The sequence below is a fragment of the Rhinolophus ferrumequinum genome, chromosome 18 (genome assembly GCF_004115265.2).
Source record: "Rhinolophus ferrumequinum isolate MPI-CBG mRhiFer1 chromosome 18, mRhiFer1_v1.p, whole genome shotgun sequence".
Taxonomy (NCBI): domain Eukaryota; kingdom Metazoa; phylum Chordata; class Mammalia; order Chiroptera; family Rhinolophidae; genus Rhinolophus; species Rhinolophus ferrumequinum.
The window spans coordinates 2165681-2179930 of record NC_046301.1 but is presented as its reverse complement, the minus strand read 5'-3'; the positions used below and the strand labels follow the sequence as shown (position 1 = coordinate 2179930).

Genomic DNA, 14250 nt, shown 5'->3' with positions numbered 1-14250 from the left:
GAACATCATTTCTGGCAGAAAATTTGTCCTAACCAGGCTTGTAAAATTTCCCAGCTGGCACACAAGAAAGAAATGAATTTCCATACAGTGAGTTCATTATGACTAACTTTACAGCCTTCTAATAAATTTATGATACACTCTGAATGCTTTTGAGATGTATCAACTTTTCAAGCATGTTATAGAAGTCACTGATGCCAAATTTCCGAGTTTTTACAACACGGGTCAGTACTTTGTTGTAACTACGGAAGTCTCCTGCACCACACTGTGTCACACAGGTGACGTTACAATGGAGATGCTTTCTGTTCAAAAACAGCACCTCTGGCATCTGGAAACAGTTCATGTGATATTCTTCTGTGTTGCAGTTTCCGAAATAAAATTGTTTAGTATTCAGACGTAAAATTCAAGTAAAAGCCTCATACCAGCCAGAGAATCCGTGTTATACTTACAAAGCTCTGAAATGTCTTTCCAGCATCCCGGGCTCGCGTCTTTCTCCCTCCCCTCCAGTCCAGCCACCGGTCTTCATGTTGTCTGTCATTCAGTCTGCTTATGCTCACTGGATTTCTTCTACACCTGGGTCTCTGTCTTCCTAGAAGTCTTTTCTCTGCATGTGTGTGGCTCCCTCCTGTCAGGTATCGACTCGAATGCCACTTCTTTGAAGAGACCGACCTTGATGAGACCCATCAAGTACATAATCTCTGTCGTCACCCTATGACTTTCCCATGTTTTTCCTCCTCCTGGCATTTATCACCACCTGAAATTACGTCATCCACTGTATCTATTTACATGTCTGTTAGGTCTTCCTTTCCTGAGTCTACCTGTCAGGAGGGCAGATATTCACGGGGGTAGCACCAGGGCCGAGGACAAAACAGCACATGAAGTGTGGTAGGTGCTTAGCAAGAGGCACTAACATCCATGGGCCACGAAGGATCAGAGGGTCTCTTTTCCTCTTTTACATGTTAGGAAGTTGTTCTTCAACATTCTGCTTAGGTAAAATAAACAAATATTTTTGTTTATTTAAATAAACAAATCTTTGTGCATTCTTTTAAAACCTGAAAAATACTTCATTTCTTACTTTCCACAGAAACTCTTTTTTAACCCAAATCTAACCTCTAGAAACCTCACAGACGTCATTACTGGAAAAGTTAAGGAAAACTACATGGATTGGGACAAGTGGGCAGAGCTCCATGATGGCAAACCTCTGTTCAGCTGACAGTGAAAAGCCACAGGACCTGCGAATCTGGATGAAGGCTGGGAACAGGTGCTTGTCTGGCCACCAGGCCTGTGAGGTAGGACGAGGGCAGTTTACTGAGGACCTGGCATCAGACAGAGTCGGCCATCAGCTCCAAAGTGACAGGTGATGGCCTGAGGACGGCATCCTCCTGGGAGGAGACGAAGGCAGGTCAAACCCTACAGTGCTGAGTCCCAGAACAGCAGACGGAGGGCCAGGACGGAGCCCGGTTTTCAGTCAGGAAAACGGAGCGAGGGCAGGAAGGCAAGGGTGAGGACAGCTGCCGGGACGACGGGGCAGCTGCTTCCTAGGTACCTGGGGCCAGAACTCTGCAGACCAGGGGCCACGTAGGGAGGAACGGCTACCTCTAGGCTCCCTTTGGGGCCCGCGGGTCCTGGCCTTCTGCTTACAGCAGACATTTGCCTAAGAATCATTGTAACACTAATAATGTGAGCAAACATGTCCTATTTGAAAAGTAAAATGTATTACCTTGTATAACAATGGAATAAGTGAAATAAAAGCAACAGTGAGGGAAACACGGCATTCCAAAATTAAGGGACTTTTGACAGCATGATTATGTGCTGAAAAGTTATACATGGCAGCATTTTAAATAAAACAGTATACTATAAAGTGTCTAATAAAAATACTAAGGAATAACTACTGTGTTTGCCCAAAAATAAGACCTGGTCTTATATTAATTTTTGCTCCAAAAGAGCGTATTTTCAGGGGATATCTTATTTTTTCATGTACAACAATCTACATTTATTCAAATACAGTCATGTCATCTCCTTCTGGAACATCGTCATAACATACTAAATGCATCTGTCTGGCTGACGATCTTAACTGGGGCTTGTTTTCAGGGTAGGTCTTATTTTTGGGGAAACGCAGTAGGTAGAACCATATATACTCACATGGATGCTATATTATAGAAGTCTACACTTGATACCTATATAATTTTATTAACTCCAATAAATTTAATAAAGATTTCAAAATAAAACAAAACAAAACAAAGAAATAAAGAAGTAATATTTAAGCTCAGAAGCAGCAACTGAAGCTAAAATGTAGATTAGAGTGTGTGTTATTTAAATATCCATGGAATCAGCAGGATTCCACGTGCAGAGTAACTCCTCTGCTAATCATAATTATTAGAAAAAATGATTTGGTCATTCCATCTGCAATTAAAATCATCACTTCTTTAAAACTGAACACTGGAATGGAAGTTAAACTTTGACAAGTATCTGACACATTTTGTCAGACTTCCTTTCTTTTTAATGGGATGTATTTTTCTATTGTGCACATTGCTGAGTTCAGAGAGTCATCTTAACAGACTTGAATGGTGCACTTGCTTCTAACTCAGGTCATCACTGTCCTAATATATTACACTCAAAGGATCGGTGTAAAGCACAGCATCGACTTGCATTCTTTGCAAAGGAAGAAATTGTGAGTTTGTGCTGAGAGTTAAATGGCCGATATTTCAGGAGATGGGAGAGTACTGAGATGGCTGATGTCAAAAATGGGAGCGAAACATGCTCAGGTGTCCCCCAGTCCTGGAGGCACAGCCCAGACCAATGCTCTAAACTAACAGGAAACACTTTCCAGGAGATGCGATTTCACCCAGGTGCATTCGCCCACCTCAGCCTGGCACAGAGAATGGACAATGATGCATGTCTGAGTTTCCCACACTGTAGTTTTCCCAGACAGGTTAAAATAAAGAAGGTCAGGGAAAGGAGTTGAAGTTCCTGATAAGAGTTAAAGTCATATTTTATATCTTACTGCAAAGGTGATGGAACCAAAAACAACAACAACAAAAAACACAAACAAACAAAAAACACAGATTTTTTTTTTAACTGAAGAATTTTAATGTTATAGAATTGAGGTTTTCAGTGAGGCCAAAGAAGAAAAGTAGTAGGAAAAATTGATTGAGAAAATTTGGCCTAAAATGTGGTATTTGAACTTGAGATTTGAAAGATGTAGGAAGATAGTGTTATAAAAGGAATAGAATGTATTCTTGACAGTCGCACAAGCAAGTTCGATGGATATGAGGGTATCATACCCCCAAGAGGCTAGATGACACTAGATATTAGAGATGGATCCAGAAGTCAGCCTAAATCTTCCAACAGAAAGAAAACTGTGGTGTAGGTTCCCAAACCATCAGTAAATGGATGTAATCTTCCTAGAAAATAATCGGGGGAGCTCGCGCGAGCTGGCAGTGTTGCTCTGACTGCCAGTGGGAGAGGTCCCTTTCCAGAGGCCAGGCTGGGGCATCCAGGAGCCGGAGATGGGAGGTCACACATCTCTGTCCCCACCTTTTGTTTGGAGGGCCATGAGCAGGGAGAATCAACAATGTCCATCTGGCAGTTTCCAGTTTGAGTAGAAGCAGGTTGGAGAAGGGAATGTGGAAGGGAGTGGCCAGGGTGAAGAGTTCTTCAAAACTCACAAGTGCCAGAGCGTGTGGGAAATGACCTGGGGTAGGCGAGGGGAGCGCCACAGGCCCCTATGGGGTGCCACTCAACCAGAGAGGACCCTGTCTTCGGGTCACAGACAATGGGGACAGCAAACGCGGTGGTTTTCTCTGACCACAGCACTTCCTAGAGTGTGGACAGTGCCAGGTGGGTGCAGGCCAGGCCCGGGGGCCCACTGTCACCACGGGCCCCACCTCTGACAGTCATTTGTCTCTAGTAATAGTAGGCACTCTGTCCTGCCTGCAAATACTGTGGTTTGGATCCACGGCTTTTTCTTGGGGGCCCCTGGCAGAGCCTCAGAGTTTAGTGCTGCTTGTATTCAGCCTCCCAGGGTTAGAGGCCTGGCACATGGAATGTCAAGAAAAAGATGAAAACGTCTTTCTCACATGTTTAACTAGAAAGAAACGCCAATAAGTTAAATAAGTATATGGTTTTAAAGGAAGAGACTGGAAAGTACTATATTGAAACTCAAACTGGGTAATTGTGTTAAAATCCATAGTAGAAAATATAGAGAAGTCTTGGAGTTGTATGATGTAATTAAAGGCAGAAAATCAGGTTCAGGTAAGTGCCCAGATATAGAAGGAGAGACACAGATCAATGAAAAGAATAAGTACACGTTCCATCCCTGTGGGATTTTAAACAAGTTGAGACCAATCCAAACAGAGGCTGAAGGATCCACAGTGTCACTTAATTGCTGACCGAGGCCAGACTGAAGAATTGGTGTCCAGGGCACCTGGTCACGTGAGCCCCCCGGTGAGCCCTGAGTCAGGCGGCCCCCGTCCACACATGGACCTGGCGAGGCCGGCACTGCCCCCAGGGTGGCTCCCACGGGAACACATACAAAGCCAGGCGAGCTGATGGGGTCCTGCTGTTCTGAGGACAACAATCAGACAGACCCCAGCTCCTCAGGACAAAGGGGGTAAAGGAGGAGGGAGCCTAAGAACATCCTCAGGGAAACGCTGCTCACAGAACACCAGGAGAGCAGAAACGCGTTTCTAATACACCGTAACTGGAAAAGACGAGAAAGGAAAGCAGTGTGCTGACATTTTTCACTGGAGATTTCATTAAGAACATATGTTAAAGAAGCTTTGCATTCCAAAGAAATTAGATGTAGGCGTTTCAAAAAAATAATAATAATAACAGTCTGTCCTTGAGCTACCAGTTCATTATTTTCCATTACTTAGGATGATTAATAGCTAGCTATTTTTGTTGTCTTAGACAGAACTCATGAAAACATGCATATTCCAAAAGCCATATTTAGTCTCAATTACTGAATCCTAGTTGTTCTCTTTCATCCCAATCCATCAATCATGTGTGCACTTCACATTTCCATCCATTTACTCACCCTGAATATTTGTTCAGTGCCATTTTGTGCTACTTATTTAGAACTTGCAAGGAGTTGTGGATAGAGATTAAAAACAAGGTCTACATCCTCTAAAAACACACTGTTAATTTTATCTAATGGAAAGTAAACCAAAAAGTTTGATTCAAAATTTTGAATAAAACAGAGGCTTCTCCACCCAGATGAACAGGAGGTCCCTGTAGCCAAGCTGGCTCACTTCCTGGCATGGATATTCAAGGGTGTATGTGTACCTCTGTCCATCAAATCAAGGCTCTCCAATCCCTGCAATAAATATGATATCACATCTGCGTCATCAAATTTAGCCCTGCTTGGCTACAGGAAAAATTGTGGGGTTTTTTTTTTGTTTTTTTTTTTTTTAAATATGGAACGCTTCACGAATTTGCGTGTCATCCTTGTGCAGGAGCCAAGCTAATCTTCTATGTATCGTTCCAATTTTAGTATATGTGCTGCCGAAGCGAGCACGAAAAACTGTTTTTCTGAACACATTTTCCAAGCCACTTACACAGTTGGGATTTGATTGACTGGTTGTTGGTTAGTTGATGGGTGTAATAGCTGTGCTTTTTACAAGCAGGGAGTGGTGGAGTACTTGTGCCAGGCTACACTGGCAAGAGAGAGCAGGCTGGCTTGGTGCTGGTCTGCGGGACGGGTACCATCCTGTCACCAATGTGGGCAATTTAGTGGTGTGCACAGAGAAGAGCCTGTCCTCCTTAAACGTTGGGCAAGAAACTAAAATAAGTGTTGGTAACATAAGTTTGCTTCAACAGGGAACTCAAAATTCTCGTTCACATTTTATCTCAGTATTGAATTAGGATCTTCTAGATTACCTACGGTCAGGCTTACGTAGCTCAAAAGATCGCATGAAAAATTACTGCTGCATATTTTTAAGAGACTCTGGCTAGCTTTGCTGTACATCGGGTGTGTAACGAACACATTGCTGTAAAAGGGACACAACCTATTGCCAACTAGAGATGAAATTGTGTGACGGCTCGTCATTGTCTACATTGCAGTATTTTCTCCTCTGTTTTGCTAAATTCATTGTTAAAGTTTTACCGAAAAACAGTGACTCTGCCTCATTTTATTGTTACCACTCCTGCCTTCTTGGCTAACTTCTGCCCCACCCCCACTTCATGTATATGGTGGCCCCGCGAGGACTGCAGGGCCCCACTGACATGGGACCGTATTCTCTACTCTCGTCTCACCGTTTCCTGAGCTAACGACCCATGGATTCGTATCGCTTTCAAAAAGAAATCTTTAAAACTAAAATTTCATTCCTTGATGTATGTACAACAGCACGTGCTACCTCGATACAACTGCTATATAAAAACCCAGTTATATCACTTTATTTCCTCAATTCCTTTATGTATTTGACATATAATTATTTTTAAGTCCATTTTAGTTTCATTAGATGTCCATTAAGTAAATTTATGCAAAACATATTTTCAGCTTCAAAGGTTGTTAATGAAGTACCAGGATTAAAGTTCAACATACAAATAAATTATCTTTCCTACAAAATAAACAATTTTTAAATGACATATTTGTGCAATAGATTCCTGATTTTTTTTAAAAAAATCAGAATTTTAATCATAGGTATATAGGCCCTTTTACAGAATTACACGTGAGAAAAAATGAAGTAGGGATCATTCAGACCCATGTAAATTTGTAATCAGAGCAGAAACAATAACCCAAATCCATACACTAATGCAGTAAGATTCGTAATAAATATTCTAACCCAACTCCACCCTCAGTGTCACACCAGGGCTGGCCTTCCTTTGTCCCCCTTTGTCCCCCCATCGAAGTTCCAGAAGAGACAGGAAAACGTCTCCTGCTAACCCACAATAGGCTGTCTCACAGGACAGCTCCTGCCCTCAGACAGGCTACTTTGAGTAGGACTTTGATCCCCACGTTTCCTTCACTCTGTGCAGCAAGTCCTTCCTCAAGCCTGCTCATCCGCCAGGGCCCACTGGGGCGGGCCGCGCACCTGGACACTGTCTCCACCCGAGTGAGGCCAGGTCAGTCGTCACTTCTGACCCGTCTTTAAGGGCGGCTTCCTACCAGCTCTTCCCACTGCCGACTCTCTGAGTCCAGCATTGGTGCTGTCAAGGCAACCCTGCCACTGCACCATGTACCCTACAAGAGAAAAAGGGCCCCCTGAGCCAGCCAGCAGTGAGGCCAGCCCTCCGGTGACCTTGTCTGGGAGAGGCTTCTTGGCTCTGGGGACCTTGCTCAGTGTCACACTGTGCAGTGCCGCTCCTGACAGCGGCTTACCACCCGTATCGGGCTTGCAAGGCGTAACAGAGACAATTTCTCAGGACTTATTTTACCCCATATAGAGAAACATCCTCTCTCATAGCTTCTTCAAGGACTATCTAGTTAACCATGTGAAAAAGAAAAAGAAAAACAAAACAAACAAAAACTTCTTGCAGCTCTGAAATGGCAGTTTTGTTCAAGCCAGAATTTGATCAGATATTTGAGAGGTACACCATATTTGGGGATGTATGCCTACTTTGATTCAACAGAATGTAAGTTGCTTACTACACGATTAATAGTAAAAACTGAGATGCCTAAGACTGTGTTTTAGACGAGGTTTAGGTTCACAGAACTGAGAGGATGGTACAGAGGACCCCCATATATGCCCAACCGCACACGACCGCAGCCTCCTGGCTCCTGCTTCCCCACCAAGTGGCACATCTGTGGACCTCCTGGCACAGGCAGCCGCCGATGTCTTCGGCCTCTTTAGTTAGGTCGTTTATTTTCTTACTGCTGAATTTTCAAAGTTCTTGGTCTCTTTTGGATCCCTGTCCTGCCTTCCTGCCACCGGCCGTGTCCATTTTGGATAAGAGGTGCTGAAGTCTCTAGCTGTGATCGCGGCTTCATCAATTGTTCCCTGCGGTCCCATCACAGTTTGTCCCTCATGTCGTTTGACACTGTCATTAGGTTCATACGTGGTAAGAACTGTTATGTCTTCTTGGAGAAATGACCCTTTATCATTATGCAACGTCCTTCTGTATCGCTGGCAACTTCTCTTACTTCGAAGTTGGCGCTGTCTGAAATTAATAGAGCTACTCCATAGAGTCCTCGTAGCGTGCTATATTTTTCTCCATCCATTTAGTGACTTAATCTGTGTGCATCTTTACATATAAAATGGGTTTCCCGTAGACACCACGGACTTGGGTCTTGTCTATTGAATCACTCTGACAGTCTCTCTTTAGTTAGTGTATTTAGACCACTGATGTTCCACGTCATGATCGGTACAGTTGGATGAAACCACTACTGGTTTCTATGTGTCACCCTTGCTCTTTCTTCCTATTTTTGTCTTTTGTGATTTTAATTGAACACTTTGTATGATTCCATCTTCTCTTTTTTAGGATATTGGTTATACTTTTTTTGTGGTTATCCTAGAGTTTGCATCAAACTCATGAGATTTACAGCTCATTCAAGTCCACTTTCAAACACTAACTCCTTCACACAGTGTGAGGCCCTCATAGTAACAAGGTCACCTTCATTCCCTCCTCCGAGCCCTGGCTCCACTGCAGTCACTCATTCCGATATAGATGAACACACATAAACACGTCTATTTTCCTCTGTAGGTGAGGACACGTCTTCCTGTGGTGTTCTTCAGGAGATTTTTCTCTGTCTTTGATTTTCCGGAATTAGAAAGTTACATGTAGTTTTGTTGGCATTTAAGTTGCTTGGTTATTTCTGATCCTGCTGGACCTATGGTTTTTAGCGTCAAATTGGGGAAATTCAAAGTTATTGTTTCAAATATTTCTCCATTACTCTCTTCTCCTTCTATTCCCATCTCATGGTTACAACTTTTGTAGTTGTCCTATTGTCTCACCGTCCTTGTATGCTTTTTTCCATCTTTGTTTTCTTCACTCTTCAATATTGAAGATCTCTCTTGATATATCGTTAAGCTCAGAGATTCTTTCCTCATCTGTGTCAATGTATTATCAGAATCATCAATCTTTATTGTGGTTGTAGTGTTTTACTTCCAGCACTTATTTTGGCATGCTGTGTATTTATTCATAAGAGTCCTTTACTCATAGAGCATATTAATAAGTTATTTTAAATTCCTGGTCTGATATAAGATATTATATATATATATATATATATATATATATATATATATATATATATGTGTGTGTGTGTGTGTGTGTGTGTATCATATATATAATACTCATAAAAATCAATGACAAAAATGAAACAAAACAAAATCTAATTAAAAAATGGCCAGAGGACCTGAACAGACACTTCTCCCAAGCAGACATACAGATGGCCAACAGATACATGAAAAGTTGCTCAATTTCACTCATTATTAGGGAAATGCTAATCAAAGTACAATGAGATATCACCTCACCCCAGTCAGAATGGCTATCATCAACAACACAAATAGTAACGAATGTTGCAGAGGCTGTGGAGAAAAAGGAACCCTCATACTCTGTTGGTGGGAATGCAGACTGGTGCAGCCGTTATGGAAGGCAGTGTGGAGGTTCCTTAAAAAAATAAGAATAGAATTACCATATGACCCAGCAATCCCTCTCCTGGGCACCTATCCAAAAAATCTGAAAACGTTTATCCATAAAGATATATGTGCTCCAATGTTCACTACAGCTTTATTTACGGTGGCCAAGACATAGTTACAACCAAAGTGTCTTTTGATAGGTGAATGGATAAAGAAGATGTAGTATATATACACAATGGAATATTACTCTGCCATAAGAGATGAAATACTGCCATTTGCCACAACATGGATGGATTGAGATTATACTGCTAAGCGAAATAAGCCAGACAGAAAAATTAGAGAACCATATAGTTTCACTGATATGTGGGATATAAAACAGAAAGCAACAAAGGAACAAGACAAACAAATGAAACAAAAACTCATAGACATAGACAACAGTTTAGTGGTTACCAGAGGGTAAGGGGGGAGGGAAGATAGTAGAAGAGGGTAAAGGGGGTCAAATATATGGTGATGGAAGGAGAACTGACTCTGGGTGTGAACACACAATGTGATATACAGATGATGTAATACAGAATTGTACACTTGAAACCTACATGATTTTATTAGCCAATGTCACCCCAATACATTTAATTAAAAAGTATTTAAAAAGATATTTAATTATATCTCCATATGAATAAGTCAATTAGAACATAGAACGGAGTTACTCAAATGAACAGAGCATAATAATGCCCAGAGATGACGTGCTCAGATATAGAAATGCTGAAATAATGGTCATTGAAACCAAACACTCATAAGTGACCAAGAGAAGTAAAGAATCAAATCAGCTGAACAGAGGCTCAGTCAACACAGGGAAGCACTCTGTTCCAAATACATTTAGTCGGATGCAGAATGCAATTTCAGGAAAGAGAGTTTACCCTCACTTTGATCTTGTGTTTTTCTCACCCTAGTACACTGTTTGGTGACATAAGGACCCCGTCTGGCGTGAGTCAGGAGACAGCGCTCAGTGATTTTGCTTTTTCTTACTGTATGTCAACAATGTTGTTTCTTTACATGACTCTGAGGGAAAACGCTATTTCTGCATAAACCCATGCTTCTAAGACATTTCAAATGAAAAATAATGTTTATAATTAGCACATCATTTGTAGAAGTCAGCTCCGGAAAGTACTAGAAACCGCTGGTTTAGTTCTGAAGTTATCTTAAAAAATGTGAAACATAAACTTTAAAGAAACTTGAGAAGCACTACACATAATGAGAGATTATTCTTCTGTCGCTGGAATTATTCTTCTAATGTAATGCTGAATAGCATTTTCATTTGAACTCAGTGTAAGTAAAATAAGTAACTTGCTTTCCCAATCATTAGCATAGAGAACAATTATTTAATAGAAAAACTAAATTATACGAATTATGGATAATCCTATTCTTTTACTACAAAAACTCTTTTCCTGGATGACCTTGAACTTTCTCATGCTTTCAACTATTCCTTTTTTAAATAGACCTTCAAATCTATACTCCCTCCTTCGATTTCATGAGCCAAAAATGGAATAAACCACTAAACATCTAGACAGACACATCAAGTTCAATAGTCAAAAAACTGAAAAATCATTATGACCACCAATGAACTTCATTAGAATCCAGCCCCTTTCCTTTTTTTTTGAGAATAAACAAACAAACACACACACACCCACACAAACACACATACATCCGCATCCCATCACCTACAGTAAAGATCCGGAATGATGAAACCCTCCTTAACACTGTTGTAGTCTGGCCACTCAGAAAACAGGAGGGATGTCCCCGAAATGTGGTTTCAGTGTGGGGACAGATGATGCCGCCCGCACGCGCGCACAGGTACACACAGCGGAAGGCACAAGCGCCCCGCAGGCCCATCACTCACCTAGCGGGTCCCAGGGGAGCAGAGCAACCTCGGTGGGTCCACAATGGGGGCGGGCGAGGAGCGCAGACCAGGCGGGGCTTTCTTGTGTGGGTTCCTACAGGCAGGTGCAGATCCTGGTGGGAGCTGCGCAGGTGCTAAAGGGGGAACAGGTGGGCGTCCTGGAGCTCGCCCAGGTGTGGGCAGGAGAGCAGGCGGGAGGCCGAAGGCTGTTGCCAGTCAAACATCAAGGTGGAGTTTAACCTCCATCACCCGCAGGATCCCCAATATCCCCACTGTGAGCAGCCCCAGCTGTCTTACACTGTCTCCCCCCTCCACTCCCACAACCCCTGTAGTTTAAAGAAGTCATCGCCTATCTGAATGGGTGATAGATTTCTGACTCATCGTGTCACTGCGATCTGGCACTCACATCTGTCCTTCACAGTTTTCAGGACACGGCAAGAATTATACTTTGCCCACAGCCTTTCCTCCTCCCAAAAGTTTTTGTGCGGAAATAAATCCACAGGACATCTTTTCTCTGACACATGCCACGTATGGGTCTGTTCATCTCCTTTTCACGCACCTCCATCCACCATCCCTCTCCCTCCACGAGCCCTGTAAATGGGACCACGCCTCCTAATCCTGTGCCATGTGAGTCACCTCCATGCCTGGCACACAGAGTGGCCGTGATGCCTGCTGGGGTGTGAACACTGCTCTCGGGGGCACAACATCCCCACCGTCACTGGACGCCCCTGTCCGTGGGCTTACTTTTCTGAGATACAATCAAATGTGCGCTTTAGAATTAGATCGCATGATGAGATCAAATCATCTGAATGAATAGTATTAATTAAGAGTTAGATTGGCTATGAAAAAACATGAAAAACATGAAGTGCCATGAAAAAACAAGGACGACAGTCTAAATTCTAAAGGCAGGAGCCTGAAGCCTTCAGCTTGCTGGAAGGCACACCTTGATCTTGAACCCTTGTGTTTCTCTGTGCATGGCATTCTTTGGACTCACTGTGGCTATAACGCAACTAGCAAAACAGCTGACATTTATATTTATTTTCTATTCCATACCTCTCTGCCCCGTGTTTTTCCCCTCAAAATCCATTCCTTCCCTTCCCCCCACCCAAATACACCTGTTGGGGGGGAAAAGAATTTGATCAAATATCAAATAATTCAAAAGATAGCTTTTCAATCTCTGTGTTATTCAGAAACCATTTCTATCTAGTAGAGCAGGTGATAAAGTGTTTAGACGTGTTCAGTTCCTCCCAAATGCCCTCGGTCACCTTCTTACATCACATACTCTGAGGAAAGGTGTTATCAGCTTAGCATACAATCGTGTTTGCATAAAAACCCATTAACGTCAAGCTACCATGTTCTAAAGCTATAGTCAACATTTGCATATGAATACAAATTTTAAAGTTTTCAACATAGTATTTCAAAAATGGAAATACTGGACAAAAATAATGTATAACATGTTTTTCTTTTTTTCCTAGCATGCAATGCATTTGAAGCTTTAATTTGGCTGCATGTGCAATGCTGGATTTCAAAAACAACTAAATGAAAACTAAATACATCTTCCTTATTAGTTATTTCCTATTATGTTAAAGGGGATATTAAAATATTGCAGAGTGTATGGAGGTGTTTTTTTGTTTCGTTTTGTTTTGTTTTTTCAGTCTTCGCACACTCACCTGGTAACACTTAGGGTATTCTCAGCTTGTTTAACAATGGTTAACAAACATCATTAATGTTTGGGAGATACTCAATACCTAGAGAAAAGAAAACAAAATGCATCTTTAGCAAGGTGTAATTTTACTCCCTAATTTGATCCTAGCTACTCTCCAGAATTGACCGAGTTCTATAGAATAGAGACTAGGAATGAAATGTCATGCTTTCATTTGTCAGTGTCAGTATATAATGCAGAGATAAAATCACCCAGAGATTAGACTGAAAACTAGAATAACTGTAGGTCACTTTTATTTATATTATATCAACAAACCACGAGGTGTTGATGCAACAAAATGCCTTCAAAATATTAACCATCTTTAAATAATTGTTTTTCTTTATTACATGCAATCATTTACACAACTGGAAATATAATGTAATGTAAACACAGCACAAAGGTCTTCATATGTGTACCCACAGATCATTGCTATTTCATAAATTTAGAAAGTCAGTTTAAATCTTCATGCTTATATGTGTACAAATGTTTTTGTGTGCATCTCTCCCTATTTCAGCTAATATTCAGAGTGCTGAAATAATATAAAAGAAAACAAATAGCATAATAATCCGCATTCCAAAAATAATCTGAATTGCCATATACACGAATTTTGATTCATAAAAATACTTAAGTAAATCATTAGGATTTATTCACCTTGATTTCATATTAACCTGATTAGACTAATAACATGCTTAATGGTAGATAGTTTCTTCAAAGGCATTTTAAAAAATGGTGTCCACTTTGTAGCTGTGGATCCACAGAGCTGGGGACCCACACAGTGTAAGACGATGACACACTGTAGGCATTGAGCACCTTCGCTCTTCATTACTCACAGAGAAGTAAATGGCATCTGGCTTGATCTGAGGCAGAGAAATAAGATAAAATGTGAGGTGCCAGCACTCACCATGGCACCATGGGTCGTCAGCATTGCTCCCTCCTTCCCTTCAAGGACCATTAACATGCACAACAAAGGACCATCTAAGGACAGTGCCACCTTCTCCCCTGAGAGGGAGGAGAGGACATCTACGAAGATGCTCTTTTCCAACCAAAAATCAGGTTGTTGCCAGAAGAGGTTCTCACCAAATTCAGACTGAGTACCTCATTCCTGCAAGCCAGTGGGAACACTGGTCACACCACACGCC

The 14250-nt window shown here is 41.7% G+C and overlaps 1 non-coding gene across 1 annotated transcript; it reads right to left on the bottom strand.

Annotated features, from left to right (window-relative positions):
- Nucleotides 1-5408: 5408 nt before the first annotated feature.
- Nucleotides 5409-5515, bottom strand: LOC117038590 (U6 spliceosomal RNA). The gene has a single exon (XR_004425683.1). It is a non-coding gene; the product is annotated as a U6 spliceosomal RNA (small nuclear RNA).
- Between the last annotated feature and the right edge of the window lie 8735 nt (nucleotides 5516-14250).